At 42.4% G+C, this 14,042-nt stretch overlaps 1 long non-coding RNA gene across 1 annotated transcript in view; it reads right to left on the reverse strand.

Moving 5' to 3' along the window:
* The window catches only part of LOC121823738 (uncharacterized), a 114,301-nt gene extending 100,262 nt beyond the window's left edge, over positions 1 to 14,039 (reverse strand). Inside the window, exon 1 of the long non-coding RNA XR_006065289.2 lies at positions 7,115 to 14,039. This is a non-coding gene — a long non-coding RNA (uncharacterized LOC121823738). The remainder of the gene's footprint in view (positions 1 to 7,114) is intronic.
* Positions 14,040 to 14,042: the final 3 nt, after the last annotated feature.

Raw genomic sequence — 14,042 nt, forward strand, 5'->3', positions numbered from 1 at the left:
ATGGAAAACTTGACAAAGCATTTCACAGGAGGTTTGCAATTAGCACATGCATTATGCGAAATATAGTGGAAAGGATGGGGAGGGGAACGTCCAAAAGTCACATGCCTTTCAATGTCCTGAGTCACTATCACCACAATAATGTGAACTGGGTAATTGCTACACATCCCTTTTTGGGGGAGGAAGCAAATTGACAGAGAAATGTTTGCACAACGGAAAGTCATTGGATGGCAACTGACGTATTAAGCTGTTTTGGAAGGAAAGAGTTAAACCTGTCGATGGAGGGAGTTCCTAAACGTGCTATTATTTGAGACCCACAGAGGAGTGACAGCTTGCTAAGTAAAACCATGTCCTCCAATAGTTGGGTCCCTAACGTTCATCCCGACATCTAGTCCTTCAGTGTATAGAATGAGAAGGTGACCCTGGGTCTTTCCGGAAATGTTGCTGGAATGGAGCGGTCGGAAGAAGGAACCTGGACTGCAAGAGAGTAGTTGGTATTCAAAAGATGGCACCCACAGGCAGCAAGGGAGAAATAGAAAGCCTCCAAAAATAGAGCTCTTGAATATTGGACCAAGAACTTGCCCACACAGAAAGAGAGTCTGAGGTCTCCTATCATGTTATCTTACGGCATAGGCCATTTTGAGGCTCCACCATTTTTGCGGCTTTACAGGGTTGCGTTTTGTGTGTTTATTTTGAGGGTTTTGTTTCTTTTTGGAAAATGATTTTGCCATTTGGCTCCTTCCCAGATCAATACTTTCTAATTGTCATTGATGGCAATTGAGTGGATGTGACAGTTTTAGTTTCAGTGGATATTCATATCAGATCCAAAATGTACTTTTACCCATATCTGTAGAGTTAAATCAGTTAGTGTGTATAGGAACCATGGGCATATATAATGGGAAGTTTTATATGTATAAAATTTTCAAGTAGTGTGTGTATGTTATGCATTGTTCAAGAATTTGTCCTATAGGGGAATTCTCTTTTTTTCCATTCTTTTATCTTAACCACTATATTGTTCCTTTTAGCCTCAAATGTGTGTTTGTAATAATCTTCTATATTTAACTACATTATTTTTAACTCTCTTACTATCCTATCTCCCTTCCCCCTTGTATTCTCCCTGACACACCACCTAGGGTTATCAGCGGGGAGAGACACATACTTACATGTATGCATATACATTTCATCTTTAACATTCTAAGATATTTTATTTGATTCAGATGTTTCAATTGGTAGCAGTAACACACCAGGGAAACGGTCCTTGACAGCACAGCCATCTGTTGATACCAGGATCTAATAGAACTCACATCTTTTAATGGTTCTCCTCATCTCTACTACTCCCTTCCCTGTTTTGTTGTTGATATGGATAATGACTGCTAGTTTCCTCCATTTGTTCGGAGACGGTGTCTTCACTCTGTAGCTCAGTCTGTCTTAGAACGGATGAAGTAGCCCAGGCTGGCCTTGATGATACAATCCTCCTTCCCCGGCCTCCTGAGGAATGGGATGATAGGTGTTAAGCCGCACAGCTGTCTGGAAAGTGGAAAATTTCTTCCCATCTTCCCATCACCTTTACAATGCTGCTGCTAGCCTATCTCTCCAACTTCATTCCTATCATCGGCTTCCAGTATAGTCTATGCTCTAGCCATTATAACTAGCCTGTAATCAGTGGGAAAAGCTAGTACTTCAACTTCCTTTTTTTTTTTTTTTTTGCATATGTTGTTCCTTCTACACGAAAGCCCTCTCTTTTTACCACTCAAGCTCAAGCTGATCTTCCAAAATTCAAACTTCAAAATGAGCATCATCTCCTCTGTTAAGCCCCCCCCCCCCACAGGATACTTGGTACATAACACACTAAGCTAGAATTGCTTTTTTGTTGTTGTTGTTCTTCCTACCAGACTAAATCCTTGTGTCTGTCATACCTACCATATTATTATGGTGCTCAAAATGTAGCTAGTTACTTAACCATTGAATAAATAAGAAAGATTGCTTCTATCAAGCAAATAATTACCTATGGGTAGATAAACTATCTTTTCCAGCTAATATCCCTGGTATCTGCAGACAACTGTTAGGTCTCTCTTCCTGTGTTCAATATCTACACTAGTTCAGCATCCTGATCATCTTTGCCTTGGTGACTTAAAGATCCTTTGAATAGATCTCCTCTAAACCCATCATGCTGTCTGTCCTTAGCATACTATCTAAATTTTACCCCGTGCGTTTCCTGCCAGCAGGAGTAGACTTCGTTTTCTCGATCATTTCACACTCAAAAAATCCATTTCCTTCCTGGTATCTCATTTTATCAAGGCATCCCATGTTTTTTTGCCTTGAGGGCTTCTTCCAAGCTATACATCCTGCATATGAGGAGACAGCCACCAATCAACCAGCCAGCGGCAGCCGTGGCTTGGTGGACAAAGGCAAGCTCTCACTGTAGAATCTTACCAAGGGAGGGCCTGGCTTCCATCAGCTAGAGAAGGTATTTGTAAAAGTCCATGCTTTGTTTCATACTGTAAAACCTTCTGGGGGGGGGGGGGGGAGAAACTACCATGATAATGAATAGTCACTTTGTTTTTATTTCATTAGTTGTTAAAAGACCAGTCTTGAAGAAATGCTTAATTCCTACTTGCAATTATTAAAGATGGTGTTCAGGGCCTTTAGATAGGGACCTAGTCGCTGAAGAGAGTATGACATTCTCATACACTGAAGAAGGACTCGATTTTTCAACTAGAAAGTGATCTTCTAGTACACACACAGACACACACACACAGACACACACACACACACTTTAAAAAAAATTGGCAAGCCAGAGGCGGTCCCTTTATTAAAAGTTTACCAGCAGATTGTCTTTCTACCCCATCTAGTTCATACACTACTGCGATCCTGTAAATGCATCCTACTGCTGTGGGATGTTAATGTATGTCCTGTGGGAGCCCTTCTTGGGTTCCTTGTGGCGTTACCCAGCAGGTTTGCATAGAGGATGATTAGGACCATGGGCCTGAGTGCAGGTGTCTGAGATGGTCTGCACTTGGCTGTACTGGGGGATGGTCTGTATGTCAAGTTGCTCTGATTGGTCAATAAATAAAACCTGATTGGTCGTGGCTAGGCAGGAAGTATAGGCGGGACTAACAGAGGAGAAATAAAAGAACAGGAAGGCAGAAGGAGACGCTGCCAGCCACTGCCAGGACAAGCAGCATGTGAAGATGCTGGTAAGCCACGAGCCACGTAGCAAGATATAGATTTGTAGAAATGCGTTACTTTAAGATATAAGAATAGTTAACAAGAAGCCTGCCACGGCCATACAGTTTGTAAGCAATATAAGTCTCTGTGTTTACTTGGTTGGGTCTGAGCGGCTGTGGGACTGGCGGGTGACAGAGATTTGTCCTGACTGTGGGCAAGGCAGGAAAACTCTAGCTACATCCTACACTTATCTGTAGACTTTACTGCTTCATAATTCAGTAAGAAGACTATTTTTAAGGACATAGACCCCCCCCATAACCCCCCCAGCTTTCTTCTTTTTTGCATCGATGAAACCCACACATAGGAGCACGTGCCACCACAGGTCAGATAGCTTCCTCGTCTAGATGAAAGGTCTTGTTGTACACAATGGCTTTTACCTGTAGCAGGTTTCAGGGATGCTGAACTGTTCCCAACCTGGTCTTGCAATTTGTTATATCGCTGGAAGAAAGGTAAGCTCAATGTTGTATCTCCCATTTTAGAGATGAGTGAGAAGAACTGTAAAGAGCTCACCAGTTTTCTCCATGTCTTCTTGAGTATCCAGTACATCAGGATGCAAGCAATGGTAGATATCTTCTATGACCTCCAAAGAGTCCAGTTGCTAAATGGTTCTACATCATACTTCTCCCCTTACTGTATATAATTTAAATAATGATAGCTGTCATCCCTGTCTTACAAAGTAAGATTTTATTTATTTTGGGGATATTTTGATATGAATTTTAAAGCTTAACTATTCAGATTAATTAAAGGGAGAAGTATAATTCACAGTAATTTAAAATATCCTTTTCTCACACATTCCCATTATCACTGGTATGTTTCTAAGTTAATTAAGTACAGAATTGCTCCACATTTCAGCCCAGAGAGATTCCAGTATATTAGTGGTTATCAATGTGGCTTTTAGCATTTTAGAAATGACCATATAGAGTATAAATTTACTTCTCAAAATGCTCTTGGGTTATCTAAAATGCTATTTTTAGATTTTAGTCTCAGTGCAATAGTCTCATTAGTTGGCTTAGAAATTCACTGCTTAACTTTTGGATCTATATGAAGGATCTCATAGACTCCATCTATAATAAGCAGCTTATCCAGTATGTTAATTTTAAGGGCTGCTTTAAAAAAAATGCTGGCTCCTTCTGATAAACCCCAGACTTTAATAGCATGTCCTCTGAAGTTGTTTTGTAAATGCAGTACTAAGGTTCAGCGAGGCACTCTGAGCTATTTAATTAGCTCCCAGCTGCAGGGTTGGGAAGCAGTGTAAGGATAGCATGCCTTGTTGAGATAATTTGGTGTTCACTGTTTGGACTCTGGTTCTGAATTCAGTGGTCATCGTAAGCTTTCTTGAAGAATAGTGCGGTGGTTTGAATAAACACATAGAATACATAGATGATCTTAACTCACATTGTAATGATCTTCTAAATTAGAAGGGAATTTCTTATCTGACCAAAAAATAATCTGAGTTAGCAGATTAATTAATATGTCATACAAATGAACTTCAATTTCATGTCTTTACTACTTCAAAATTTCTTAAACTTTCAAAACCTCCCTTACAATAATGAACATGGTTTATAAAGTTTAAAAACTTCCTTTGAAGCTGAATACATTTTAACCACATTTCTTTCATTTTCCATTAATTACTTTACTTTTATAGATGCTAGCCACAGTGGTTCTCAATCCCCCTGACAAACCTCTATCTCCAAAAATATTTACATTATGATTCCTAACAGTAGTGAAATTATAGTTATAAAGTAGCAACGAAAATAATTGTATGGTTGGGGTCACCACAACATGAGGAACTGGGTTAAAGGGTCGCAGCATCAGGAAGGTTGAGAACCACTGTCCTAGTGAATTTTAAGAATTACTCTAAAATGTGACAGATTATGTAGGACAGTGGTTAAAGATCTAGTTATTGGCTGGGTGTATTGGCTCATGCCTTTAATCTCATCACTCAGGAGGCAGAGGCAGGAGGATCTCTGTGAGTTCAAAGCCAGCCTGGTCTACAAAGTGAATTCCAGGACAGCCAGGGCTACACAGAGAAACCCTGTCTCAAAAACACCAACACCAAAAAAAGAAAGAAGAAAAAAAGGAAAAAGAATACCTAGTCATTGAACACCTGCTGTGAAAACTGCATTGCGTAACTTCATTCTCAAAAGAGCCCTAGAAAGTTATCCTTTTACACAGAGGAAAACCAGAGAGGATGAGGAACTGGTTGAACAAGATTATTTAGTAGTAAACTTCAGAACTGGAGTTCAAGTCCAGGTTGCCTAATACCTAACCTCAGGCTCTTTCTAGATGCCATATTGAATCTTCCTCAAAGCCAAGTATAATATTTCAGTTCATTTAAATTTCCCTAGCGTAAGTTTATACAATATATATTACAGGGTCCCACAGTCATTTATTTCTCTGAAATTCTCTTACTATTTTGTGAATGGCCAGTGCTCCTAGAAGTATGCAGGTTCCACATCCTATCAATCTCTTCTTTCAGCACAATAACTACTCTGCACTAATCACAACAGCTTTCTACTCTGGTTCTGCCAGGAGGTGACTATAGAAATCTTCCTCTCACATATCATGTGTCAATAGTATTAGAATTAGAAAAATATGTAAACACATGCAGGTAACTATCTGGACCTATTTTTTTGAGACAGGTCTTGAACTCACTGTATAGCCAAGGATAGTCTTGAACTTTTCATTCTCCGGCCTCCATTTCCCATGTGCTGGGATTACAGGCATGTGGTATCGTACCTGATTTGGGATGTTTTATTTTTAAAATTCTGTTAAATATCTATTTTGGAAATTTTTTTAAAGTATATATACATATCCTTGATAGGTTTTCTAATGCTGTGATGAAATTCTATGACCAAAAGGAAGTTGGGGAGGAAAAGGTTTATTTGACTTATACTTTCACATCACTGTCCATCATCGAAGGAAGTCAGGACAGGAACTCAAGCAGGGCAGGAACCTGGAGGCAGGAGCTGATGTAGAAGCCATGGAGGAGTGCTGCTTACTGGCTTGCTCCTCATGACTTGTTCAGCCTGCTTTCTTATAGAACCCAGGACCACTAGCCTAGGAATGGCACCACCCACCATAGGCCTGGACCTCTCCTATCAATCATTAATTAAGAAAATGCCCTACAGCCTGATCGTATGGAGGCATTTTCATTAGTTTAAATTTTATTTTCTTATTTAAGAAATTAATTTTTATTTATTTTACATACCAACCACAGATCCCCCTCTTATCCCTTCTCTTGCTCCCCCCCCCAAACCTCACCCACCCCTACCCACTCCCCATCCCCTCTTCGGAAAGGGTAGGGCCTCCCCATGGGGAGTCAGCAGAGCCTGGTACGTTCAGTCAAGGCAGGACCAAGCCCCTCCCCCTGCATCAAGGCTGAGCAAGGCTTCCCATCATAGGTAATGGGATCCAAAAATCCAGCTCATGCACCAGGGATAGATCTCACTTGGAGGCATTTTCCTAATTGAGGTTCCCTCCTCTCAGATGACATCAGCTTGTGTCAAGTTGACATAAAACTATCCAGGACAACTGACCCCCTGTCAACTTGACACCAAACACATCACCATTAAGCCACAACCTTTTCTTTCTCATTCATCCACAAGATGAATTTCTGCATTAAAAATATAAATAACTTTGAAAGTCTCACAGTCTTTACTAAAAGCTCAATCTCTTTAAAATAGTCAATCTTTTTTTTTTTTTTTAAATCTGAAGTCTTTTAAAATTCAAAGTCTCTCAGCTGTGGGGTCCTATAAAATAAAAAAATACATAAAATACTTTCTTACTTCAAGAGAAAAGAATCAGGGCACAGTCACAAGCAAATCAAAGCAAAACCGAACTCCAAAAGTGTAAATAACTCAATGTCTAATGTCGGGGATTTACTTACCATCTTCTGGGTTCCTCCAAGGGGCTTGGGTCACTTCTTCAGCTCCACCCTCTGCAACACGTACAGCTTGTCTTCCAGGGTCTGGCTGGCTTCAATCCACAACTTCTGCTGTTCTTGGTGGTCATCCCATGGTCCTGGCATCTCCAAAATGCCAGGGTCTTCTGCTGAAACTGGGCTGCACTTTCACCAATGGCCTCTCCTAGGCTCTCTTCATGGTGCCAAGCCTCAACTCCTCTATGAACCCTTCAATCCTGTGCCTTCAACTGCCCCTGGGGCTGCACTTTCAACAGTGGCCCTCTCTTGGCCTCTCACAGTGCCAAGCCTGAACTGCTCTCCATGACCTTCAAAACCAGTACCACCTGGGTCACTCTTACACTACCAAGTTCAGCTGCCAGCTTGAAGTACAACGTCGGCTGCCTATGAAACATAGGTCGTACATGCTCTCAGGAAACACTTCCCAGAAGATGTCACCTCCAACAATGCTGGTCTCCTCTTCATCACTATTAATTTCTCAGCTCTAGTCAACCAGCATTGAGTATCCCAGCAAAGCAAAGCTTTCCCTTTCGTGGTTTTGGTATCTCATTTACCACAGCTGATACTTCAGCCCCAGCTAACCAGAGCCACAGAATATTAATTAAAAATAACAAATGGCTCTGACAGAGTCTTTAAACTTCCCTTTGAAACTTCAGAAGCCAGGCCTCCATCTTCTGCATTGCCCACCACATTCTTAGCTTCCAAGCTCCTACAGAACTGCCCACTAAGTTCTCATCAGTTAATGAATTTTCTAGGCCAGCGTCCCAAGGTCCTTCCACAATCTTCCCCAAACCAATAGTCATGTCTGTCACAGCAATACCACGCTTACCTCTTCAACAGTAGGTTTTTGACTGAATTAGCAGTATTAGGCATGGATTCCCTCATGCGGGGTGAGCCTCAAATCCAAGCAAAGAGTGGTTGGTTACCCCCAAAGCTGTCATGCCAGTACTGCACTGGTGAGTAGCTTTTCTCTGGTAGGTTGTTATTATAGTTGACAGGGTTCACAGCTGGGTAAGAGAGCTGTTGCCTTCTCTCCCCTAGTGGCTTGCTGAGCACCATCTAGCACTATGAAAACCAACCAACACGGAGGAAACTCCCAGTTCAGTCCCAGCTTGATTTCAGTGTATTTTGCAACAAAGATGTCTGGTGACTCCAGCCATACAGTCTTACCCATTGTTTCTGATGGACACCCAAGAGGAATTGCAAGGCTTTGTACTGTCTTGGGGGCCTTCCTAACTAGCAACCCTAAAGGAACTCTCTAAAGCTTGGCACTTGGATTTTTGCATGATAGCCCATGGCTTTTAGGAATAGAAACACACTGTGATTGATGGCGGCAAAGCATTAAAAGGCGTCTAGAATTTGGAACTTGGAAAGTTAAAAAACGTACAGAAGAGTCAAGAATCTTGGCAAGCCAAAAGTCAGCCATTGGAACACCTTCCAGAGACAGGTATGATTAAAGTTTCAGAGAGGCCAGAGCTAGATCACAGGCTAAGCTGCAAAGAAGCAGAAGTGAGTGGAAACATATGTGAGAAGTGGAATCACTGCGTCAGAACCTGGGTAGCCAGAAGCTGGAAAGGGCACAGTTGCTGGCGTTTCAAGATACCCACTGAGAACCTGGAGGACTCCAGATCCCAAACCAAAAAAAAGGGAAGCCAAAGTCCAGAAGGCCTCAAATGGGTCTGGCACCCATAGAGTCCCAACAGTCGGGGCTGAAGAGTTGGGAAAGCAATGAGTCTGTGACATGCTGTACCCAGAGATTTCGCCATTCCTCTACCAAAGTTTTATGAAGAACTCAGCATTTCTGGATCTCGCAGGTAGACCGGAATACACATCTGACTGGGCTCTGCCTGCTTCTGCCGGGTTTTCATGGTGATAAGCATTCAGGATTGTATCCGCAAAATTTTAAGGTAGGTGTGCTCTTCTTGTTCAGCTCAGAGAGACTCCTTGTCAGCACAGCTTTCTGTATGGACTGACAAGGATACCCAAACTGTTTTCATAAGACTGTGATTGGCAGCTGCTACATCATTTCCAGCTTACTCATGTATGCCTATCAGTTATGGCCTCATGTGCAACTGAAGTATTTTGCTGGAAGGATGGTTCCAGCGGTTGATCCAAGGCCTAGGAGCCTTCCAAGCCTGTTCATTAACATCCGAAAGTCCTTTCACCTTCTGAGACTTTTCAACAAGGGAAGTATAAGATCACCAGAACCAAAGGTTTTCTCTCCCCATGGCTATCTGTGTGTACTAGAGAAGAGCTTGCTGAGACTTTGTACTTGCATTTTCTCCCTCTTTCATTTCTCAAAGACACAGCGCTTCCAGTGTGGAGGACAAGAAGAAGGGATGAAGAGAAAGCCTCCTTTCTTGGCTAGGCTCCATTTGTAATCCCCTCTGGCTGGCACTGGATGCTTTCTGAGTGGCAGACATCCAAACATTCATAAAGGTGTATGTGGGAGTTTTGGGGGAGGGCACAGCAAGACTATTGTTTCTTATCATGAGCGATAAGCTTTCTACCAACCTCTTGTTCCTCCAGGCCTAACTCCTTGCAATCTTCTGATAAGGACACGCCAAGCTGTCCGGCAGAGAAACTGGCATCCATGCTGAGTCACATCACGGGCTTTTTATCAACTTTCCTGTCGTGTCTCTCACTCTGGCATCCCTCCCCATTTCTCATTATTCCTGACATGTTGACTATGCAGACATCTAACTAGTGTATGCAGGAACCTCCGGTGTTGGGAGGATGAGTGATTCTCTTAGGAAGGCAACAACATTTTAACAAAATATGGAAAACTCCTATGGGAGAGTTATTTCCAGAAGAACTCTGAAGAAAGCATCCTTGATCTCTCTACCCATGTGGTTGTTAATATAAAGTTAGCCATTAGGTAATTGAAGGTAATTGTGTCTTTTCTTTTTCTTTTCTTTTTCCCATTCCTGGCTGCTGCTAAGACTTCCTCTGTCTTTTGTGTCATGGGATTTCTTAGTGAAGTGTGTAGGGTAGTTTTCTTTAGTGTCTTTTATCACTGGTTCCCCATTTATTTATTTACAATTCTGGGCAGAAATTAAGCCTCACTGATGCTTTTCCCTGGCGTAAGTGAATTGGAAGGACCCAGTACCAGCACTCCATTGTGAGATGCAGGATTCTATCTTTACATGACATTGTAGCCCATGCAGAATGCTACCAACATACCGTAGACTCGCTATTTTATAAGCAGTTGGTGCTTACATTTGCAGTTCTGGAGTCTCGGAGGTTCCAGATCAAGGTAGAAGGGGCTGAGCATCGGGTGAGGGCCAATTTCCTTGTTCACAAATAGTGACTTCTGTGTCCTGAGATGGTAGAGAACAGAGTCAGTAAGTCTTCCGGCCTATTTTAAAAGCAAATCAATTCTGCTCTTGAAGGGTCTTTTGAATCCTCACTACTTGATCAGTGTGGAGGACTAGACTTTTAACATGAATTTTAGGGGGACACAACATTCAGACAGACTGCTTGCGCCCACTTTGCTCCCTCGGTCATTTCTTGCCACAGTTATCAGCAGAATTCTGTGATTCTGTCTACCTGGCTCATTTCCAGGTTAACTAATTCCCTGAACTAACAACTGCTTATGGTTGTTTGTTCCTCTACCAGTGAGTTCTCCATTTCCAGACTCACAAATGTCTTGTGTCTTTACCCTCGGTTTTGTTATCAGTATTGTTTCCTACATCCTCGGTACCATTTATATGCACCGCCCACAAACATCGGAGGAGCAGAGTTACATAAATGCAGGCAATTTAATCCAGCAGATCTGAAGAGGCTTCATGTGAGAACTCTAAAAACTTCTTGCCAAAAATGAGTCTGCATTATGAACCGAACTGAGTCCCTTAACATTTATGTGTTGAAATTCTAACGCTTGGTGTGCCTGTATGAAGAAGAGGCCTTTAGATAAGCAATTAGAGTGAAGTAAGGTTGTAATGGTGGGTGTTGAATCTGATAGGGCTAGTGTACTCATAAGGGAGAGATTCCCTTTACATTCACTTTTACCAATGCAAGTCACGTGATGTAAAAGCATGGAGGTATATCTTGCAAGGTCGGCAGAGAAGCCTTATCAGAAACTCCCCATAGGCTCTAAAATGGTGAAAAAAAATCAATTTGTATAGTTTTAGCCATTCAGTCTGAGGTATTTTGTTGGAGGTCTGAAAAAGACTAGTACACTCTGATGATTAGGGCTATGTCCATTCTCGCTAGGAAGCTGTGCACCAGACCCTGACTCTACATGCTGAGGCCAAATAGGAAAACAATCCCAATTCTGAGTTCTGACAACCTGTCATGCAAACTCATATTGCCAGAAAAGCACTCTAAACTTACCAGGCCTTGGGAAACCTACACTTTATTCTTTAACCATATTTAAATTCTTTCCATCTACCCATCTCAGTCTTCAGTTTTACTTCATCCTGGCTGATGACCTTAAGGAACAGCAAGATTCCTCCTTGCTGGCCTGCATTATCTTCCCTCTGAACTTCCGTTTCCAGGCTCCCTTCTTGTTATTTTCTAGACTCCATGTTCCTCTTACTGCCCCACAGTTATCAACATTCGCCCCATGGCTCCGGTTCGACGGACACGTGGATCAACTCGACAACAGTTTCCAGTGCCTTGCTTTGGGTGACTGGTTGATTGCTCTCTCGCATCGTTTCTATGTGGAAGAAGCAACACTGACCCTCCAGAAAGTTCCCGCCCAGGATAAGAATAAAATCAGGTTATGTGCATAAACTTAGAATTCATCATCAGAGAAATGGTTACTTCTTTTCTTTGTTCATTCATTTGTGCTAAATGAATTGGCATTCACTTGGTGCCAAATTCTGCTAGGCCTGCCATGTAGTAAGTGCTTAATAAATGTTTCTTTGTGTAAATGACTAGATGAACTATTATTATCTTGATACTAATGTTGCGTAAATAGAATCTTTCTTGTTTTCCTACCTTAGTGACCTCAGAGGACATTTGTCAGGTTCAGTAAGTACTTAGGAAGTAAAACAGCATTACCCTTGCCATCAAGGGACTGAAGTCATGGAAGTGGGCATACTCAGTATCAAGATAGGCAAATGCTGAAGAGCAAGAGCCTACTATTAGAAATAGGCAGGATGGATAAAAAGAACAATTAAAAAACACAGAAGGGCTGGAAATACCTCAGTGAATAAAAGGCATGCAAGCATAAGAATCTGAGTCCATCTCCAGCATGTGCATGAAAAAACCTGGACATGGTGGCATATGTTTGCAATCCCAGCACCAGGAAGGAAGTGATAGGTAGATCCATGTGGCTCAGTGGCCAGTCAGTCTAGCCTAAAGGGCAAACTCTAGGCCACTGAGAGACCCTGTCTCAAAAAACAAAGTGGAGAGCCCCTGGAGGTCAGGCAACACTCTCCTCTAGCTTCTACGTTCATGTCTATGTGAAGTCTCACACAATGCTCCAACACACACACACACACACACACACACACACACACACACACACACACACACACACTTTAAAAGGATGCTATGGCAGAGGAAGAAAAGAGTGTTCCACACAAGAACCATGTAAAGGACTGTCTACTTTGGAGAGATTCAACTAGAAGTTCTGACCCAGAAATCTGCATTTGCTTACCAAGGTAATTCTTCACTGTGGTTCTTGAAGGATGTTCAAACAAAACAAAACAAGAACAAACAAAATCAACTTAAAAAATTACATAAAAATAAGTTAGCAGACTAGAATTTGACATCAATATTGGAAAATTTCTGCCGATTGTTCTAAGGATGGACGGTATCAGAAACGGTAGGGCAGAAAGCTATGAACCTGCATTCTGGATGGTCGCGTTCAGCTGCTGATTCCATCCCACCATCTGTTCAGAACTTCTCAAGTGGGACCAGCATCGGCTGTGGTTGGGATAGGCAATGGTTTCGAAGGCTCACGTGCTGAAGGTTTGGTTGCACAACAGTGCTCACGGGTGTCTGGATCATGAGTGCTCTGGTCACCAGTGGAAGAATCCATTGGTGTATCTGTAGGTGACTGGATTATAAAGATGTAGGGTCTACTTGGAGTAGATCCCTGGGGAGCGGAATATCCCTGGAGGCTCTATCTTAGTTCCTGGCCTCCCTCCCCATTCTCCACCCTTCCTTCCACCCCACTCTACCTCTCTCCCAGTCACCAAGAAGCAAGCTGCTTGGCTCCAGCCCAGACTCCCCAGTAGGAGGCTCCGCCTCGAGGTGGTTCTCAACCTGTGGGTCACGACCCCATCGGGGTTGCACCTCGCATACCCTGCATATCAGATATTTACGTTACTTATTTATATCAGTAGCAAAATTACAGTTGTGAAGTAACAAGGAAATAATTTTATGGGTGGGGGGGTGTCACCACAACATGAAGACCTGTGTTAAAGGGGTCACGGCGTTAGAAAGGTTGAGAACCAATGGTAAAGCAGTAAAGATAATTGACTATGGGCTGAAAGCATGGGGGGGGAGGGGGCAAAATAGCTCGTTAACATAACCTGTATTCATAAAAGCCACTATTTGTCCACTTTTTGGTTAACTCCCTCCAAAACCATGTCTCATTTAATAAATGTAAGTTGTTTTGTTTTGTTTTTGTTTTCCAGAAAAGACTTAGACTCTCTCAGTGAAATGAGGCAGGGACTGGTGGACGGTGTGCTGTGATTTAAGGCCGACCACAGATAAGAGTCTTTTTCACCAGCAAATTAGTCTGTCCCATGGGTATAATCCAGTTGACTAAGCAAATCAAATGTGCATGTTTGTAGCGCAAAATAATAATTTGTAATATGAAGTAAATACTCTGGCAAACGCCTTTAATCCCAGCACTCGGGAGGCAGAGCCAGGCGGATCTCTGTGAGTTCGAGGCTAGCCTGGTCTACAGAGCGAGGCCCAGGACAGGCACCAAAAC

This window comes from Peromyscus maniculatus, chromosome 18 (genome assembly GCF_049852395.1).
Source record: "Peromyscus maniculatus bairdii isolate BWxNUB_F1_BW_parent chromosome 18, HU_Pman_BW_mat_3.1, whole genome shotgun sequence".
Lineage (NCBI taxonomy): Eukaryota > Metazoa > Chordata > Mammalia > Rodentia > Cricetidae > Peromyscus > Peromyscus maniculatus.